Source organism: Euphorbia lathyris, chromosome 10 (assembly GCF_963576675.1).
Source record: "Euphorbia lathyris chromosome 10, ddEupLath1.1, whole genome shotgun sequence".
Lineage (NCBI taxonomy): Eukaryota > Viridiplantae > Streptophyta > Magnoliopsida > Malpighiales > Euphorbiaceae > Euphorbia > Euphorbia lathyris.
Genome location: NC_088919.1, coordinates 38,861,480 through 38,881,548, shown reverse-complemented (window position 1 = coordinate 38,881,548; position 20,069 = coordinate 38,861,480). Strand labels below are relative to the sequence as shown.

Genomic DNA, 20,069 nt, shown 5'->3' with positions numbered 1-20,069 from the left:
GATTGTAGGTGGAAGCCGTGATGGAACTCGTAACATACTAGTATAATTCGCTCGATTATGACCAGTATTCTCGCACCTGGTGCATCTTGTTGGAGTTACCTCCTCGCCCCTCGATGGTATTCGGTTTTGACTTCTCGGACGACCCACTCTAGGTGCAGCCTTTTTAGGAGGAAACACTTTCATAGGAGTATCACAAACTTTCCATTCAGACTGGTGGCCTAGTGGATGTATGGTCTCAATGTATGACAATTGTACAGTCTCATTTTTGTAGTAACGATGTACCCACGCATATGCATTCTCTAACCGATGCATTGATGCAATCTTACATACGTGTCTACATAGAAACTGTGACAATTGCCATTTCCTACACGTGCATGTTTCCGCCCGTAAATTCACAATTCCACCATTTTCTCGATCGCCGATTTCAAAATTTTGAGCATCGATGGGCTTATATGAACAACGAACTGACTTATTGACATGTTTATGCATCTTCTTGTTATAAAAATCGGACAAATATGTCTCCCGTTCTCCTGTAAAAACATTTTTCATATCTTAGCCGTATATAACAACTCTTAGTACCTTATAATAGAAATAAGTGCAAATAAACCTGCTTTTGTGCGTCTCTCATGAAACCATGTTTGGAGGATTGTCCTTATATACTCAACCAACAATGTGATCGGTAAACGTCTACCTTCTCCCATTCTAGCATTGAATGATTCTGATATGTTTGTCGTCATAATGTTATACCGACGTGCGCAAAAGTACGCACATGTCCATTTCTCTCTTCGAGCTTCCTCTAGGTAGTCCGCTGCCCCCGGGCATAATGTACGAAGTCTGGCGAATCTTTCCTCAAAATCAGATGTCCGATAGGCTTTTGCAACTCGCCAATATGCTATGTCTAACTTTTTTCCACCCTCGAATTTAGCCTTCACATTCTATTTTAAATGTTGAGCACGACTTCCATGTACCGCATTTGGATACACCAAATTGACTGCATAATCAATGCTATTATTCCTGTCCGATATTATGGCTAGATCTTCAACATCACCAATACATTCCTTCAACCTGGTGAAGAAATAAGCCCATGATTCATTACATTCATTCGGACCAATTCCGAATGCAAGTGGATAAATTTGATTATTACCATCCTTGCCAACTGCAACATAAAGTACTCCACTATATTTAACTTTTAAGTGTGTTCCATCTACACATATAACGGGACGAATATGTGCGTGAAAACCCCGGATTGACGCACCCATAGCCATGAAGAAGAATTTAAAATGATCTTCATCGTCAGTTTTAATATGTGTCACCGTACCTGGATTAACAAATTTCACTGTCTCACAATAGTCAGGTAACAACATATACGATTCTTCAAGTGAACCACTAGTGCTATCTACCGCCCAACATCTTGCTCTCCAAGCTTGCATATAAGATAGGTTGATTGAAAAATCTTTTTCAAACTCCTAAATGATGTGACTTGGGTGGTACACTCGATTCTCCATATCTAACTTATCTCTAAGTATGATACCTGCGATTCGTTTCCCCGCTTGCCTATGATGCGGCAATAGTTGTCCACCCCTATCACATGTGTGACTATTCATACTGTCGATTCTTCGTAGCATGAACATATCCGAACCTAGTATGACTCCACCTCTAGCCCGCCACTTGCTTGTGTCAAAATGTTTGCATCGAACCTCAAACAAAGACTTGGTTGATCTGTGCACCTTCCATTCGAACATATTATCAATTGCATATCTCCCAAGTTCATCTTGTAGTTCTCATTTGCTTTTGAACATATCGTGCGCCTTCAAACCACCATCCCCTGAAGATTCTGTAATTTTCATCAGAATGGCCGGTTCCTCTGGTACCCGTGGAACATACCGAAATGGATCTGTTCTCCTTCTCATTCTGACTTCATCATCAATCTCATTCAAACTTGGTTGAACATTATCAATCGATGGTTCTGAAATAGATCATTGGCGATCATCGTTATCATATACGTGATCATCATTATCATATCCATTGTAATCATTATCATATCTATGATCATCGTTATCACAGCCATTATCATATCCTTGATCATCCCCGTTCACTACATTCTCATACCCAAATGTTTGATCCAATGTAATATCGTCTAGCCCAAGAGGAGATTGGGTATATGGATTCATGACATGTTTTGCCAGAGCACGGGTCTCAATTGCTATGTTGGGAACACAAGAACTTATTTTGGTTACCGGTACTTCAACAATAATTGGTCGCCATACTTCAACAACATTTTGTGGCCGTACTTCAGCAACACTTGGTCGTCGTACTTCCGCAACAATTTGATCACATCGGGTTTATTCCATCGACAAAACTCAACGAATCCAGCAATATCACTGTCCTCCACTATGTCTGTTAATCTTCTAAAAAGTTTATTTGGACCGTATGTTGTGTGCATTGCCATTTGTATGTCAAAACAGGTTGCATCAACATTCAACGAAGCGTGAATTCTATCTCTCAAAGTTTGATAATCAGTTGGCGTTGAAAAATGGAGCACCTTCGATTGACCACCAACGTATATCATTGTGTCTATGGGCCCCTCTTTTTTCTATTCTCCATCCCATGAAAGCATACACAGACAAGTATTCGGGGTGGACATATTTCTGCATTATCATAAAAAAAGAAGTAAATTATATATTATTTGTAAATTAAAGAAGAAAGCTATCGAAACATATCATGATATACACATTTGAAACTATAAGATCCGTCGATATTTGTCGATATAACATAAATATCGACACCTATCGGCACATACCGACACATAATACTAAATCCTCTGTCGATATTTGTCGATATTACATCGATATTGACAACGATCGTCATATATCGACCAATATCTCTACGATGCACTCTCGTGATATCTGTCGACAGATATCGATGGAAGATCAAGAGACGTTTTTCTAGAATGATCTGTTAATGAGCATTAAATGTAGTTAATGATCACTTTGACTGACACTCTTTTTCGAATATCACTCTATCAATTAAAGATGAGTCTTGTCTGTTGAGATTCCCCATGAACATTACAATGCTTTCTCCTATAAATATACGATTTGTCTGTTCATAGTTATTCATTCTAGTAAACTTAAACACTCTAGAGCCAAAAATGGAAGCGCCACCTCCACTATCTCCTCTGCCTGAATTCGAAGCACTTATATCTTCATTCAGCAGTTCGTTCCGTGACGGGGACACGGACGAAATAATCCGCTTCATGAGGGGCATGGCGAACACCATGTCTTTCGCTGCAGAAGCCTTGACGGACCATCTGGAGTCAGTTGAGGAAGAAAACAAGCGCCTAAAGAGGATGATTAGGCGCCTCAAAAGGCAGTTGGAGAAGTCCAAGAGGGACTACGCTGACGCCCTTTTGGGTCTTGAGTATCTCAATGTTTAGTTTATGTATTTTTTGTTTTTAATGTTTATGTACTTTTGTTCGTGTGTGTTTTGTGTTTGTGTCTCTTTTGTTTATGTGTTTTGTGTTTGTGTCTCTTATATTTTATGCACTTTTTTATTGTGTTTTTGTTCGTTTTTTAATGTTTTATGTACTTTTCTTTATTATAATATAAAAAAATATTGTTCTTATCTATGTTTTATGTGTTTTGTGTTTGAATCTTATGATTTAGAAAAGAAAATAACATTTAACTGATGTCGATACATGTCGATATCAAATTCAATTTCGACAAATATCGACGCAGATATGTCTGTCGATATTCATAAGATATCGACGGATATCGACACTGTCGGGAAAAAATCGCAGAGTGATGTTCCAAACCAAAATGCATCTTCCTACAACAATGTCACTGTTTTTAGGGATTCGCACGACCAGGAATAACATGAAAAGGCAACAGAAACAATATATATTGAGTTTTAGAGAAACAAAATGCTACATCTTATCCATGAATGGACGAAGCTTTAAATATTTTAAATGGAACTAAAAACAAATGAAAAACTTACATGATTGTATAAAATCTTGAATCACAAACTGTGGGTTGGATTGATTGTTGTTCGTAGTCTGTAAATTGATTTGTTCTTTAGAGAGAGAGAGAGCGCGCGCGAGAAAAAGAGAAAAAATGGGGGAAAGACAATGTTATAATAAAGTTAGAGAGGAGGGCAAAGTTGGAATTTAGTTAATGAAATGTGTTAGTTTTGGTGAGTTTTTCAAAATGAGTTAGAAAAGAAAACTAACACCTTAAAATGTGCTAGTTTTGTAATTGTCCCTTTATTTTATTGGTGAGTTAAGTAAAAATGGGACTATGTATTAAGTTTGTGTTAAAAGTTAATAAAAGTTTTTATCCCTACTAAAACTTTATTCAATTAATTTAGTCCTCTATTTTCAACAAATAGGTAGAAAAAAACATTTTAAATATGTGAAGGCGAAAAATCAAAATTTAATGGCTAGGCCGTAATTTATGGAGAGAAACTCCATGAAAGCTTGGATTGTATCATATATAATATATATAAATGAGCAAAAAAGAAGGATAGGTCCTACCGGGAGTCGAACCCAGGTCGCTGGATTCAAAGTCCAGAGTGCTAACCACTACACCATAGAACCTGCATGTACGTATGGTTTTTTCCTTTTATAAAGTATTAATCAATAATAATTTTACCTATCAATTTGAAAAATAATTGGCTTAATACATCATTTGCTCCCTGAACTTGTCCAAAAAATTTGATTGGTCTCTGAACTTTTAAAATATCATGATAGCCCCTTAAATTTACATAAAATATTCAGTTAGCTCCCTAAACTTGCGGAAAATGTAATGACTCGATCACTCGGTTGCAAAAAATAATTTAAATACGGAAGATGTATTGCACGAGTCTTAAAAAAAGTAAAACGACCAAAATCAGAATATGCAGTTCTAATATTAGAGAAGAAAAGTTGTATAGTTGAGCAAGTAATAACTTCATTTTTAGTTTATTTTTGAATTATGTAATAACATTCTAACATACGTGTAATGCATCTTCCGCATTTAATTTACTTTTTTGCGACCGAGTGATCAATTGATTACATTTTACGCAAGTTCAAGGGGCTAACTGAATATTTTATGCAAGTTCAAAGGGCTATCAGGACACTTTGAAAGTTCGGATGGCCAATCAAGCTTTTTAAACAAGTTCAGGAGGCAAATAATGTATGAAGCCAAAATAATTCATTAAACTGTATTTTCAATTATGAATCTTATCATCACCACTGCAAATATATGTCATTTTATCAATTATTAGTAACTAATCACAAGCATTTACATATACATGAAAAGAAAATTATACTATGTTCCCAGACTGCGCTACACCTCGTATCACCCCCCCCGGAGCATATAGATCCACCCGATCGATGAACACTTGAACCGAACCCGCCTATCCTTTTAGGCACAGGGACGCGAGAACCAATCCGAGTAAAAACCCGCTTTTTTCTTTTTTGAAATCTGCCTCCAGCAAGATATGGCGACGCCAAAAAGCCGTATAGTGCAGGAGCGCTCATCTTTTTTGGCTTCCTCTTTCACTTGAATTTTAAAATCCGGCTGGCTTGACTTCTTCCACCTCGCTTGCATGCCTTGTGGCGCTGAAAATCTCTCAATTCATTCGGACTATTTGACATTTGATTCTTTCTTTTCTCTATCAGGGATACTGAAGGCTCTGTGAGAGAGCAAATCGTTGGATAAAAAAAAATTAATTATACAAATATTTTGTCAAATTTAAAAACATATTAATATTTTCTATTATGAAATTACAAAAAACGTAAAAAAATAAAATAAAACCAATTGATTTGCAACTGATGTAGAGTACGAGAACAATATACATGTGCATTTTAGTGATATCTGAAATGAGATAAGGTGAAAAAAATACTCCTAATGTTGATAATAATGAGTGATTTTTCTCTATCTAAAATATTGCAATTTTATCCTAATGTTAGCAGTTAAGAACAAATTTATCATTAAAATTAGCAAATTGGATCAATTTGAGACATCATTATAAAATACAGAAATTTTGTTTTTTTTTATTATGCACAAGTTGCATATCAGTTAGTTCTAAAAAAATAAATTTTATATTTTCTATGATTGAATAATAGAATTGGAGATTATTAATATTTGATTTTTTTTTTATCCAACTCGTACAAAACACAATATAATTTTTAAATATTTTATTCCTCATATATTCATATATTTGTGATCAGTTACTAATGAGTGATAAAATGACGTACATGTAAAGTATAGATGACAACATTAATGACAGATAAAACAGTTTGATGAATTATTTCTGAAATTTATCCAACTTGTTAATGGTTGTGGGGGGGGGGGGGGTAAAATTATTTTTGGCTGTCAATGTTATGGATCAAATTGTACCATTTTTTATGTTATGGGTAAAATTGATGACGACTGTTAACATTAGAGGTATTTTTTGTACATTATCCTTATTAAAAACTAACTCAATTTATTAACATTAGATATAAAATTATTTTTAACTTCTACCTTCATGAATAAAATTATACCATTTTAAAATTATTTATAACTGTTAATGTTATAAATATTTTTCACGGCCTTATAAAATGCTATATAAAGAAATTAATTAATGTTCGAGAGCTATGACATTTGCTCTTCATCTACTTTAATTTTTATCTTTCTTTTTTCGTAAAATATTACGAATTTAGGTATTAAAGTGTATTTTTCTTATCCTAATCCCATCGTTTTGTTGGAAAGCAAAATGGAGAATTTTCTTTTTCACAATTTTATAAGGAACCTAACTCCGCCTGTGAGGGTCATTTAATGGTATTTACAGCCGGTTCCAAACCCGGACAAAAGAGGAGGGTTGCGGTAGGTTTATGACGGCCAGCGTAAAACTTAACCACATCTTATGACATGAATCAAAATATATGGTTCATGTTAGCGGACCCCGAATCATTTCGGGACTAAAGCTTTGTTGTTGTTGTTTATAAGCAACTTCCATAAATATTCTTTTATTGACATCTATCACTCTTGAAATTTAACAATTGCAAATTAAAAATAGATGAGATAGTATTGTACAAGTTAACCACTATTTACCACAATCATTTTGTACAATCAATTGTGGTAAATAAAGGGAAAGAAAATGTATATTGTCCTAATTTATACTAATAAATAATGGCCTAAACCGCACGTAACCTCCTGAACTTGTCAATTTTGGTCATTTTACCCCCTGAATTTACGGGACGACCTATTTACCCCCTCAACTATTTAAAAGTGGTATTAGCAACCCCCTATTTTCGTTATAACGGAAACAAAATGAAATTCTAACATTAGTACAAGTGTTCGTGGAAGTATTGGAACCAGCATGCATATATGTAACCTCATTTGCAGCTTGTTTTAGTAGTGCATAACCATATTTGCAATTTTTACAAGAGAACTTGTGTAATGTCTATATTAACCTCATTTGCAGCTTATTTTAGTAGTGCACAACCCTTTTTATTATGACCTTGGTGCTTGCAATGAGAAATGTCATAATTGGTTCCGTTATAATGAAAACAGGGGGTTGCCAATATCACTTTTAAATAGTTAAAGGGGCAAATAGGTTGTCCTGTAAGTTCATGGGGCAAAATGACTAAAAGTGACAAGTTCAGAGGACTGCGCATGATTTAGGCCATAAATAATCAAAGTTTCTACGGTTATAATTGATCAGTGGATTAATACATAATATTTTGACTTGATCTTCATGTGTTGGGGTAAACCTATGGGTATACTACCAAAATCAATAAGATTTATAAAGGTCTCAAATAATGAAACTACCTTGCTATCTCTGGATAAGACGGTGATGTGAAGGTCAGTGAAACACGTGAACCTATTTATTAGATGAGCTGCTGAGAATTTGCACTAGACTTTTAGGCTCTGTTCTTTATCGCTGAAAAAACTGAACTGAACTGAACTGAACTGAATACTGCTGAATACTGAATTGAATTTAACTGAATACTACTGAATACTGAACTTAACTGAATGCTACTGAACTTAACTGAATGCTACCGAACTTAACTGAATGCTACCGAACTTAACCGAACTTAACAATAATGATGATATTAGACTTTAAAATAATTTTCATGATAATATTGGACATTAATGAACTTATAATAATAATAATGGTTCTAATAAATTTAATAATATCAATAATAAATAAATATATTATTAAAGATAAAACTAAATTGAATATCAAATAAAAGCCCGGGATGATAAAATCTTGGCTCGATAAACACCTATGAAATTAAATAAAAATAAGTCTAATTTAAATTAAAAATACAAATTACATACAAACACAAATTTATATATAATTTAAAGCCTATGAAATTAAATACAAATCTTCATATGAATACAAACTCTTAACTTCTTATTTTAATTAAGGGTTAGTGCAAAAATAACGTTTTGGGTCAGAAGTAATTTTACCTCTAACGTCTAAAATGATGGAATTTTATCCCTAACATTGATAAATTGGATAAATTTGAGAAATAATTCATAATATGGATGCAATTCCTAATTTTTAAATATGGATGCATACTTTAGTTTTATTTTTTTTATTAAACCATATATACTTTAATAAACTATAATTTCTTGACTTTTATCTAATTTATAAATAATGATAAACTATAAATAATAATAATAATAATAAATAATGATAAATTATAGATAAATAATAATAATAATAATAAATTATATATAAATAATTATAATATAATAAATAATGATAAATTACTGAATACTGAAACTGAATGCTGAAACTGAATGCTGAACTGAACTGAATTGAACTGAATTGAACTGAACTGAATTGAACTGAATTGAACTGAACTGAACTGATTATTACTGAAATTAAGTGATAAAGAACAGGACCTTATTGTATGGAGTTCGAAATATATAAGATTATAATTAGGCAATAAAGACCTATTTGTCTTTGGTGTTCAAAATTTTGCCATTTGATATTCCCTACATTTCCTTATATAAGTAATTCAAGCAAATTAGTTTTTTTCTTAAATACTACTCCTTCCATTCTTTTTTTATAAGTCATTTTAGCAATTGAATTTTTTTCCAAAATATAAGTCTTTAGTTAATTGCATTTATTAATTTATGTGAAACAACCTAGAATGACTTATATTTTGGAATGAAGGGAGTATAAGTTATTTTAGTTTTCCAAGAATTTTTAGTTTAGGTTTTTGATCCAAACATTAATTTTTTTAGTCTCGGCTCATATGTTTTTAACATTCCAAGGCTTATTGTCCAACCATAACATGAGATATAATTTTTTTTTAGTTAATTAATGTAAATTCATCAATTTGACTCTATATTAATTAATTGTACTTCTTAATTTGTGTAAAATACCCTAAAATCACTTATGGAGTAACATTTTTTCACTGATTCCCATAGAAGACATTTAACTCATTTTGGATAGAAATCTATATTTGTTAAATTTTAACATATGATACAATTTTTGACACGTGACATGTTATTACAGTAAAACCTCTATAAATTAATAATGTTGGGACCATGAAATTTTATTAATTTATAGAGGTTATTAATTTATCGAGTACAAAATTAGTGATTTGGCCCAAATCAGGACCAGAAGAAATTATTAATTTAAAGAGGTTATTAATTTATCGAGTATTAATTTATGAAGGTTTGACTGTATATCAATTGGTTTTTTCCTATAAGCTTAACATGTGGATAAATAAGAAAAAAATTTAAGTCCTTATTTATCTACATTCAATCTATATGAAAAAAATTAAGATAATTATCAGGTGTATATCACGTTTTAAAAAATTATGTTGTGGTAAAATTTAACAAATTTAATTAATTTTTATTTAAACTGGATAAATGCCCATATAAAAAAATATTTCACAAAATAAATGTTACCAAAATATGGCAAATGAAAAAATTACAAGTACCCGTTCAATAATAATAATAATACAGTCAATTCATCCATAGTAAGGTGTGTTACCCGGGTAATAAACCCTTCTTTATTACCTTCGTCTATGCTGATCCTGTTTCGACTAACCGAAGAAGGTTGTGGGAGATCCTTCATTCTTTTAGCTCTAACATGGTGGAGGCGTGGTTGGTTGTCGGGGATTTTAATGACATTGCCCTCTTGAGTGATCAGAGAGGAGGGGGTAATCATTATGTGAACCGGTGTCTTAATCATAAGCAAAGTATGGATATGTGCGGGCTTTCGGACCTGGGTGCTGCTGGCCACAAATTTACCTGGAAAAGGAATAGTGTGTTTGTTAGGTTGGATAAGGTGTACGCTAATGTTGCAGCGATTTATAGGTTTTCTGAGGTCAAGGTACTTAATCTCCCTTTCCGTCACTCAGACCATTGCCCTATCCTCATTAATTTGGTCAAAGGAAATCGGCTGAAAGGTAATAGACCTTTTAGGTATCTGGTGGCTTGGGAGTCTCACCCCGAGTTTAAGGATTTCGTTAAAAGCAATTGGCATCCCCACTCTGATGTTCTCCTCGCTACTGAGGAATTCAGGAGGAATGTGGCTGTTTGGAATAAAAATACTTTTGGTCATATTATCAGGAGGAAGAACAAACTCTTGAGGAGAATGGAAGGTGTTCAGCGTTGCTTGGAGGTTCGTTTTGATCATAGCCTGAATGGTCACCTAAGAGCTCTTCAGAACGAGTTGGAAGCTGTGCTTAGACAGGAAGAGCTTCTGTGGTTCCAGAAATCTAGGAAGGCTTGGATTCAAGACGGGGACCAGAATACCAGGTTTTTCCACCTCTCAACGATCATTAGGAGACAGCGAAATAGGATCGAGGCTATTAAAGACGCCAGTGGTGAGTGGATTTTTGAGGAGGAGGACATTCGGCGCCTTGCCCTTGATTTCTACAAGGACCTGTTCAGAGAGGAAGCTGTGGACCTAGAGAGTGCCCACTCTGGCATTTCCTTTCCTCGTTTGGGGGAGGATGCTATTAATAATGCTTTCCATCCCATTGAGCTTAAAGAGATTGATCTGGCCTTCTCCAGCATCGGTTCCACTAAGGCTCCTGGTATTGATGGTATCCCCGCTAGTTTCTATCATAAACACTGGGACACTGTTAAAGAGGGTATATACAGCTTTGTGTTAGGTGTCTTTGGTGGTTCGAACGATATCAGTTTGGTTAATAAAACCCTCCTTGTCTTGATTCCTAAGGTTGCCAAGCCTTCTTCCTTTCTCCAGATGAGACCCATCAGTCTTTGTAATGTCTTGTATAAAGCTATTACTAAGATTGTGGCTAATAGAATCCGGAAGATCCTTCCGGATATTATCAGCCAAAATCAAGGGAGCTTTGTTCCTGGAAGACAATTGATGGATAACGTTGTTATTGCCCAGGAGGTTGTCCATTCTATGAAGATTAAGAAAGGCAAGAAAGGGATCGTGGCTCTCAAGCTGGATCTGGAGAAAGCCTATGATAGGTTGAACTGGAGCTTTCTTCAGGATAGTTTAGCCAAAGCTGGTATCCCGGAGAACTGGAGGAATTTGATTGGAAAGTGTATCTCCTCTCCTGTTTTCCAGGTTATGATCAATGGGGATATGTCGGATGAGTTCTCTCCATCCAGGGGTATTCGTCAAGGGGATCCTATGAGCCCCTTCCTTTTTGTTATTGCCATGGAAAGATTGTCTCACCTGATCCAAGAGGCGGTGAGCAAAGGGACTCTCCACCCTGTTTCCATCAACAAACATTGCCCCCCTGTTACCCATTTACTCTTTGCTGATGATGTCATGCTTTTTGTGGAGGGTAATGAGGAACAAATTAAGGCTGTGATGGATATCCTCGACTGCTTTTGTGAGGCTTCTGGCCAGAAGATTAACATCCATAAATCCCGTATGCTTTGTTCCAAGAATATGGATAATAGCTTGTGTAGAAGACTGAGTGAGATGTCTGGCATTCCCCTGACTCAATCGTTTGGGAAATACCTTGGGGTCCCTCTTCATAGTGACAGGGTGTCCAAAGCCTCTTTTAAAGACATTTTGGACAAATCTAACGGTTTGTGTGCTAGCTGGAAAGCTAATTCTCTTTCCCTTGCAGGTCGCCTTACTTTAATCCAGTCTATCAACTGCGCTGCTCCAAATCACATCATGCAAGCCTGTAAGCTCCCTGAGCCGGTCCTCAACGACCTTGATAAAATTAATCGGCATTTTCTGTGGGGAGAGTCTGGGGATGGGAGGAAGATTCACCTGGTCCCTTGGAAGGAAGTCTGCCAGACTAAGAGCAGGGGGGTCTTGGTATAAGGCAAGCTAAGGACAATAATAAAGTCCTGTTAATGAAGCTTCTTTGGAGAATGTGGCAATCCCCCTCCTCCCTTTGGGTTCGTCTTCTGTGCGGCAAGTATAGGAAAGATAGAATCTTTGGTGGCCCGAAGGAGAGGGTTGTCAGCTGTTCCTTCCTCTGGAAAGGGCTTAGTGCTGTTTTTGCTGAGTTCTGTACGGGGATTGGCTTGGAGGTGGGTAATGGGAGATCCATTAGTTTCTGGTATGACACCTGGATTGGTGACACACCGTTGATTGAGGTGTGCATCGCCCCTCCGCCGAATGATCTCCTCTCCTGGAGAATTGCTGATGTGGTGGACTCGGAGGGAGACTGGATCTGGTCTAAGTTCGACTCCTTTCTTAGCCTGGAGACCCTCCTTAATATTAGAGGTGTGAAGATTAGTAATCAGGAGGAGGATAAGGACAGACACTACTGGGCCTTGACTAATAATGGTTCTTATTCTTGCAAATCGGCCTATGAAGCTTTTACCCCTAATAGGGCTGATCCTCCTTTGGAAATTTGGAAGTCCATTTGGGCCCTCAAAGTCCCCTACCGCATTAGGAGTTTCCTATGGCTGGGAGTCAAAGACAGGCTCCTCACGAATGCAGATAGACACAGAAGGCACTTGGCTGTATCTGGTGCCTGTAGCAGATGCAGCGGCCATGTGGAAACCTTGTGCCATGCTTTGAGGGATTGTCCGAATAGTAGAAAGGTTTGGGAAGGGGTCCTTCCTCACCACATCCTTCCTTCCTTTATGGGGTCCTCTGATATTGACTGGTTCTCTGAAGGCGTTAATGGGAATTTGTTGGCCAGTATGGAGCACGGGGCTATTCTCTTCGCTATTATTTGTCACCAAATGTGGAAATGGAGGAATGAAGAGTTATTTGCTGAGAAGACTGTCTTTATTCCTGACCTCCGGTTTTACTTCTCGAAAAAACTCTCTGTTATTACAAAGAGTTTTGAAGGAGAGCCCCTGGTTCACCCCTCCCCGGTTAAAGAGGTCCAGTTAGTTGGTTGGAGGAAGCCCATGGAAGGGGTTGTCAAGTTGAATACGGATGGCTCCTGCCTTAGTAATGGCAGAATTGCTGCTGGTGGAGTTCTTCGGGATGCTGGTGGCGCCTGGCTGGCTGGGTTTACCCATAACTTAGGTACGGGCTCCTCCTTTACTGCAGAGCTCTGGGGGATCTTGTCTGGCATTAAACTCGCCATTCGCATGGGTGTTAAAAGACTTTCGGTGGAGTCTGACAATTTGGAGGCTATCAACAGGATTTCGGATAGACAGGCTGTTTGTCTTAAGAGTCAGAATCTCATTAAAGCCATCTTGAGGCTTCGTCCTGCCTTCGATTCTCTTACCTTCTCCCATATTTATAGGGAGCAAAACCGCGTGGCGGATCGCTTGGCAGCTGCTGGGCATGGGGGGATGTTAGGTGTTTCTACCCTTTCCGTTCCTCCTTCTTTTCTGTTACCTTCTCTTCTTGAGGATAGGATTGGGGTCAGTCTTCCTAGACTGATCCCGGGTTAGGTTTTTGTTTGTTTTTTTTTTTCTTCCCTTCTTACCAAAAAAATAATAATAATAATAATAAGTACCTTAATTAGTCAACGACTTGATATGATATACAGTAAAAGCTCTATAAATTAATAATGTTGGGACCATAGAATTTTATTAATTTATAGAGTTATTAATTAATCGATAAATTATTAATTATTAATTTATAGAGTGATTTAATTTTTTTTTAAAATAAATTTTAAATTATTAATTTAAATAAAGTTTTTTATCTAAAATCAATGAACAAATAAAATTAAATGTGCATTATATAAGTTAATTGAACTTGGAAGTTCATTGTATTTATGTTAAAAATATTTAATGTATTATAGTTAATGAATTACTATATAGATTTATATGGAGTGTTGTTTCAAATCATATAAAAAATGAGGATGAAGTTGATGATGATTCGCCACCTTTGAAACCAGTCATAAGAAAGGAAGCAATTATAGCATCATCAGTTTTTTACAATTTTTTTTGTTACAATTTGATAAGGATACACCATAACTTTTGAATGCACCGAGAATAGTTAGAGATGAAATTCAACTAGATTTAAATTTCAAGAAAAAACAAAGTACTATAGATTCATATTTTGCTAAATTATCCTAAGTATGTATATCTATATATATTTCGCATATGTATTTGAGAAATTATTAATTTATAGAGGTAATAATACAATGTATTTATAAAGGGTTGTTCCAGAAAATTATTATCTTATTAATTTATTAAAATTGATCATTTTTTGAACTGGCCCAAGTCGGGACCAGAAGAAATTATTATTTTAAAGAGTTTATTAATTTATCGAGTATTAATTTATAGAGGTTTTACTGTATCAAGTTATACAATGCTCCCTCTGTTCTATAATATATATTTTTCTAGAGAATTAATACATGATATTTCATATTAATTAACTTTTTATCAAATATATTCATATTTAAATTGCATTTTTAATTTGGAATAGATAAAAATTAAGTAGTGAATACAATTAATACAAAGGTAACAAAGTCTTTTAATTAAAATTAATTGCATTTCTTAATTCTTGTGGCTTAACTTTAGAAAACATGTATGTGGAACAGAGAAATCTATACTATATATAATAGTGGAAGTAGAGAGAAAGAATGAGAAGTGTTTGAGGCTTTTTTGATGAGTTGTCAACGTAGTAAAAAATCAAGATTAAAAATATTTAATTAATAAAAATAACAGAATTATATTTATAATAAATTAAACAATTACTAGCACATTAATTAAAATAATAAAAGAAAGTAAGAGTTACGGGAAGATGAAAAAACACAAAGCAAAGGAAATCCAAAAGTCACAAATAAACTTCTATATAAAGCATGATAGGTAGTATTCCGCCATTATATTCATTGGTCATGATAGATAGTATTATATTTCTGAAGGTAATTATTCGATTTTTTCATATGTTGTAGTTATTTTGTTCTCAATTGTGTTGTTGCTTTATTTTTATTTAACAATAGTTGTTATAGTTTCATCTTTCAGATCCATTGCTGTCGTTACCTAGGTTCTATACCTCTCGCTACCTTATTCATGTTTTTCTTTTTTGTTTGTCTTTTTTTTTAACTGATATCTCCAATTGAAGAAATCTGATAGAAATAGAAGATGCATGAACAACTAAAATCGAAAAATACAAAAGTGTCAAAAATCACAAGAAATTTTTACGTTTCTCAAGGTAATTATTTGATGTTTTTCATATGTTGTAGTTATTTTTGTTCTCAATTGTGTTATTGTTTTATTTTTATTAAATAATAGTTGTTATAGTTTCATCTTTCAGAGATGAAATTCCATTTCTATCGTTACCCAGATTACATACCTTCCGCTATCTTATCCATGTTTTATTTTTTATTTATTTTTTTTTTTCAAAATGACTAAAATAAAGATTTCGTATATTTGCATTCTTTTTTAGTATATGTTGCTAGGTGTTATCGTTTCGATTGTTAACTCTAACTAAATTTAGATTTTCGGCTTTATATGAACTCAAATTTTAGCTTTAATTGAAGTTAGATTAATTTTTCTAATTCAAAACCTGTTGAAATCCACTCATTTTTTTAGTTTGAGTTTATCTAACTGATATGGATTGTATTTTTTATTTTTATGCATTTTGGTACAAATAGATATAAAGTTCAACACAATAGTTGTTCATTGAAGTTTGAGACATATTGAATAAAATATTAAAGAGGTATTGAAGTATTATACTTACAATGAAGTTTATTTCAATTATAAATTATGTTATATTATTATTATTATTATCAAGAAGTTATTTTTTCTCAGTTCTCTAGACAAGAGATCGTAGGCGTCTAATTCACTTGATAAGATGTTTATTTTTGAAGAATTTGGATTATGCTAGATACGAATTCAAAATGAAGGTAAATAAATAAATTTTGATGCTCAAAATCCTAAAAATGTACATTAATTATGAGATATTGAGATAATTGCTTTTACAACATTAGCATATATAATTTTTAACTATTATATTATAGTTTGTACAAAATTGTTAGTATTTCAAGAGTTTTTAACAGATAAAAATGAAACATGGTCATATGACAAGTTGTTAGAAAATATTAATTAAAAAAATATTATTATTTGAATCTGTTCAAATTCTCAAATGTTGAGCATAATAATTCTAATTAATAGAATTAATTTCACATATTAATTATGAAACGTTTTTTTTGGTACTGAGTGGACTTAACACTTCATTAAGAAAAAATAAAAATTTTAATTAATGGGCAAAAAATATTTTCACTCTCCTATTTATATGCTTATATCTTAACATTCTCTCTTATTTTAAAAAAAAATGAGAGGAAGATAGTTCTCTCCTAATTATCTTATTTGTCCATTCATTTTTTGTTTTCTATTCTTTTATTTATTTTCTTGCTTACAAAATTCAAGTATATAATTATTAGAAAATATTAATGAAATCTAATAAGTGATATCTGCGATATAGTGAAAGAATGAAGAACAAAATGATTGAATGTCTTGATGAGATATTACGAGATGAAAATCGGAGAAATCATCACATTAAGCTGATTCAATTGGATATATTAGGTTATTATAGCAGAACGAATAATTGAATTCGAATACTTGGTGATCATGAAATTCCATCAAGCAAGATGATTATCATCAAGATGAAATTGTGACTAATTATTATGAATTTTATTTTTTTTATATGTAACATATTGAATTAATAAAGTTTCTTTATGTGCAACATTAGAAAAATATTGATTGTAATAGTTTATAGCATAATAATATATTGATGTTGCTTCAATTTTAACATAGATTGTAATTCTTTTGTATCGTAGATATAATATGTAATTTTAATTGTCTTTTGTATCGTAAATATAATATTTAATTTTAATTATAGTTTAATTCAATTTTTTATTTTTCATTATATTCTAATATATTTCTTAATTAATCTCATATTTTATTATTATTGTTTCATAGAATTCCAAAATATGAAAATGTATTAAAATTACTAAGAAGTACACGTCATTGAATTTTGTAAAAATAAATAAATCATTCACCTTTAATTAAAATTCTATAAAAAATCAATCAATTATTTTTAAAATAATTTAATTTGAATTATCAATAAAAAAATATATATTACTTTCAAATATACATAATATAAAAAAATTTCATAGCATGATATAAAATTACTTAAAAGTAAATATGTTAATTTATTTATCTAAATTATATAAAAGTTTTGTATCTCGTGCATCGCACGAGTTTTTCACTAGTTATTATATAATTAATAACACAACTTATATCATCAAGGAGTGGTGGCGTAGTTGGCTACCGCGTAGGTCTCATAGCTAAGAGTGATCCTGAGGTTGAGAGTTCAAGCCTCTTTCACCCCAAATTTATTTTTCCATCTTAAACTTTATTGCTTAAAACTAACATAATAATAAACTAAATAAATTTTAGGTGATCCGCTAGACTAGGCCTTAATACCCCTATTCCGATCACTTCATACTCTATTCCCGATTCTTTTGTAAGCCTATTGGCTATTGGTTGATTCTTTGATGTTAATACAAATTCTTTCATTAAAAAAAATAAATTTTAGGAAAAAGTACAAACACAGAACTTATATGGTTATCTTAAAATAGCCACTCAACTTCAATTTGTCTCAATAAAATCACTCAACTTTAATTTTTGTCTCAATTAAGTCACTATAACGATTTTAATGATTTAAAATCATCGGAATGATGAGATAAGTGATACGTCAATATGAAACAACTCATATTTCTAACCGAAATGACACATGACATCCACATATGCGCCACTCTTAAACTTTATTGCTTAAAACTAACATAATAATAAACTAAATAAATTTTAGGAAAAAGTACAAACACAGAACTTATATGGTTATCTTAAAATGGCCACTCAACTTCAATTTGTCTCAATAAAATCACTCAACTTTAATTTTTGTCTCAATTAAGTCACTATAACGATTTTAATGATTAAAAATCATCGGAATGATGACATAAGTGATACGTCAATATGAAACAACTCATATTTCTAACCGAAATGACACATGACATCCGCATATACGCCACATAGCTATCACGTGTCGATTATTTTTATGGAAGAAAAAACTAAAATTTAGTTTTTTTCATAAAAAATACCCGACATGTGGCCGTCACATTTCGTTCTGGTCAGAGATTTGAGTTAACTCATGTTGACGTGTCATCCATGTCATTATTTTGATGCGTTTTAACCACTAAAATCGATGGAGTGACCTAATTGAGATAAAACTCAAAATTGAGTGATTTTATTAAGACAAATTGAAGTCGAGTGACCATTTTGAGACAACCATATAAATTCAGTAACCAATGGTGCATTTAACCCGACCAAATTGACTACCCCAAATCTATTTTTCCTTCTTAAAACTTTACTTATTACAACTCTAAAACTGAAATCAACAAAAATCGCTTAAAACTAACATAATAATGAACTAAATAAATTACCAAAATTAAGAACTGAAAAGGTAAAAGATTGAATTTTTTTCCCAAATTTATCATAGATTTGTAGAATAAGCTTTTGAATTGTAAATCTTGCTTAGGATAGAATATACTGTCCCGTTTCTCAACACTTTAACATAAGTTCTTATTATCGCTATCGAAGCTGCAGACTATGTGTTGATGAGGAATAACTTAGATGATGTAATCACAGCAATTGATCTGTCAAGAAAAACCCTTGCTCGAATTCGATGGAACTAGATCTTCGCTATGGCATACAATGTAGTTGCTATACCGGTGACAACATGGGTTTTCTTTCCGACATTAGGTATACAGTTGTCGCCATGGGCATCGGGTGCTTGCATGGCTCTATCCTCTATTAGTATGTTCTTCTTTGCTTCTTAGAACATATAGAAAACCCAGACGTACCACTATTTTAGAAATAACAGTAGAGTATAAATTAAACAGAAAACCCAAAAAAGAATATCCGGAAGAAGTGAGCGAGGTAAATTCTGATTTTGTATCATGTTTTTGTTAATTTTTGAAATTTATACATGTACGGGTAGATAGAAGATGAAACAATCTCATGTTCAATTGATTTTAGAGGGAAAAAAATTAACAAAGGTGAAAGAGAAAGAAGAAAAAAATAAGAAATCAAAGAGAGACGGAGAAGATGGTGTAGTTGATTTTTATTTTTTATTTTGGGATTTGTTTGTGATAATTAGATAATAAGAGAGGTTAATTTATAAAATAAATAAATATAAGGACAAAATTAACTTTTTTTCCCTTGACTTTTAACACCGTTAGTCAATTTGGCTTGTGTTTGCTAACGGAATAAACATCAATGTACCAGTTTGTAAATTTTTAAACTACAGGGGTGTTAATCGAAAATAGATGTAACCACAAAATTTATTTTTATACTTTTCCTTAAATTTTATTACATCCTGAGGTTGAGAGTTCGAACCTCTCTCACATAATAATGGACTAAATAAATTTTATTACATCATAAACACTTGTTGGACTAAATAAATTTTATTATATTATTAACTTTATTTATTACTAAATTTTTTGGTTGAGCTTCTCTCACCCCAAATCTATTTTTCTTTTATGAACTTTACTTATTATAACTAGAGCTGAAAAAACAAAAACTAACATAATAATGGACTAGTTGTAAAAAAAAAAAAAAGGACTAAATAAATTTTACTACATCATTAACACTTTTTGGACAAAATAAATTTTAATAAATCATTAACTTTACTTATTACTACACTTTTTGGTC

General features: G+C 32.9%; 1 non-coding gene across 1 annotated transcript; it reads right to left on the bottom strand.

Moving 5' to 3' along the window:
* Positions 1 to 4,519: 4,519 nt before the first annotated feature.
* On the bottom strand, positions 4,520 to 4,591 carry TRNAQ-UUG (transfer RNA glutamine (anticodon UUG)). Its single transcript has one exon. It is a non-coding gene; the product is annotated as a tRNA-Gln (tRNA).
* Positions 4,592 to 20,069: the final 15,478 nt, after the last annotated feature.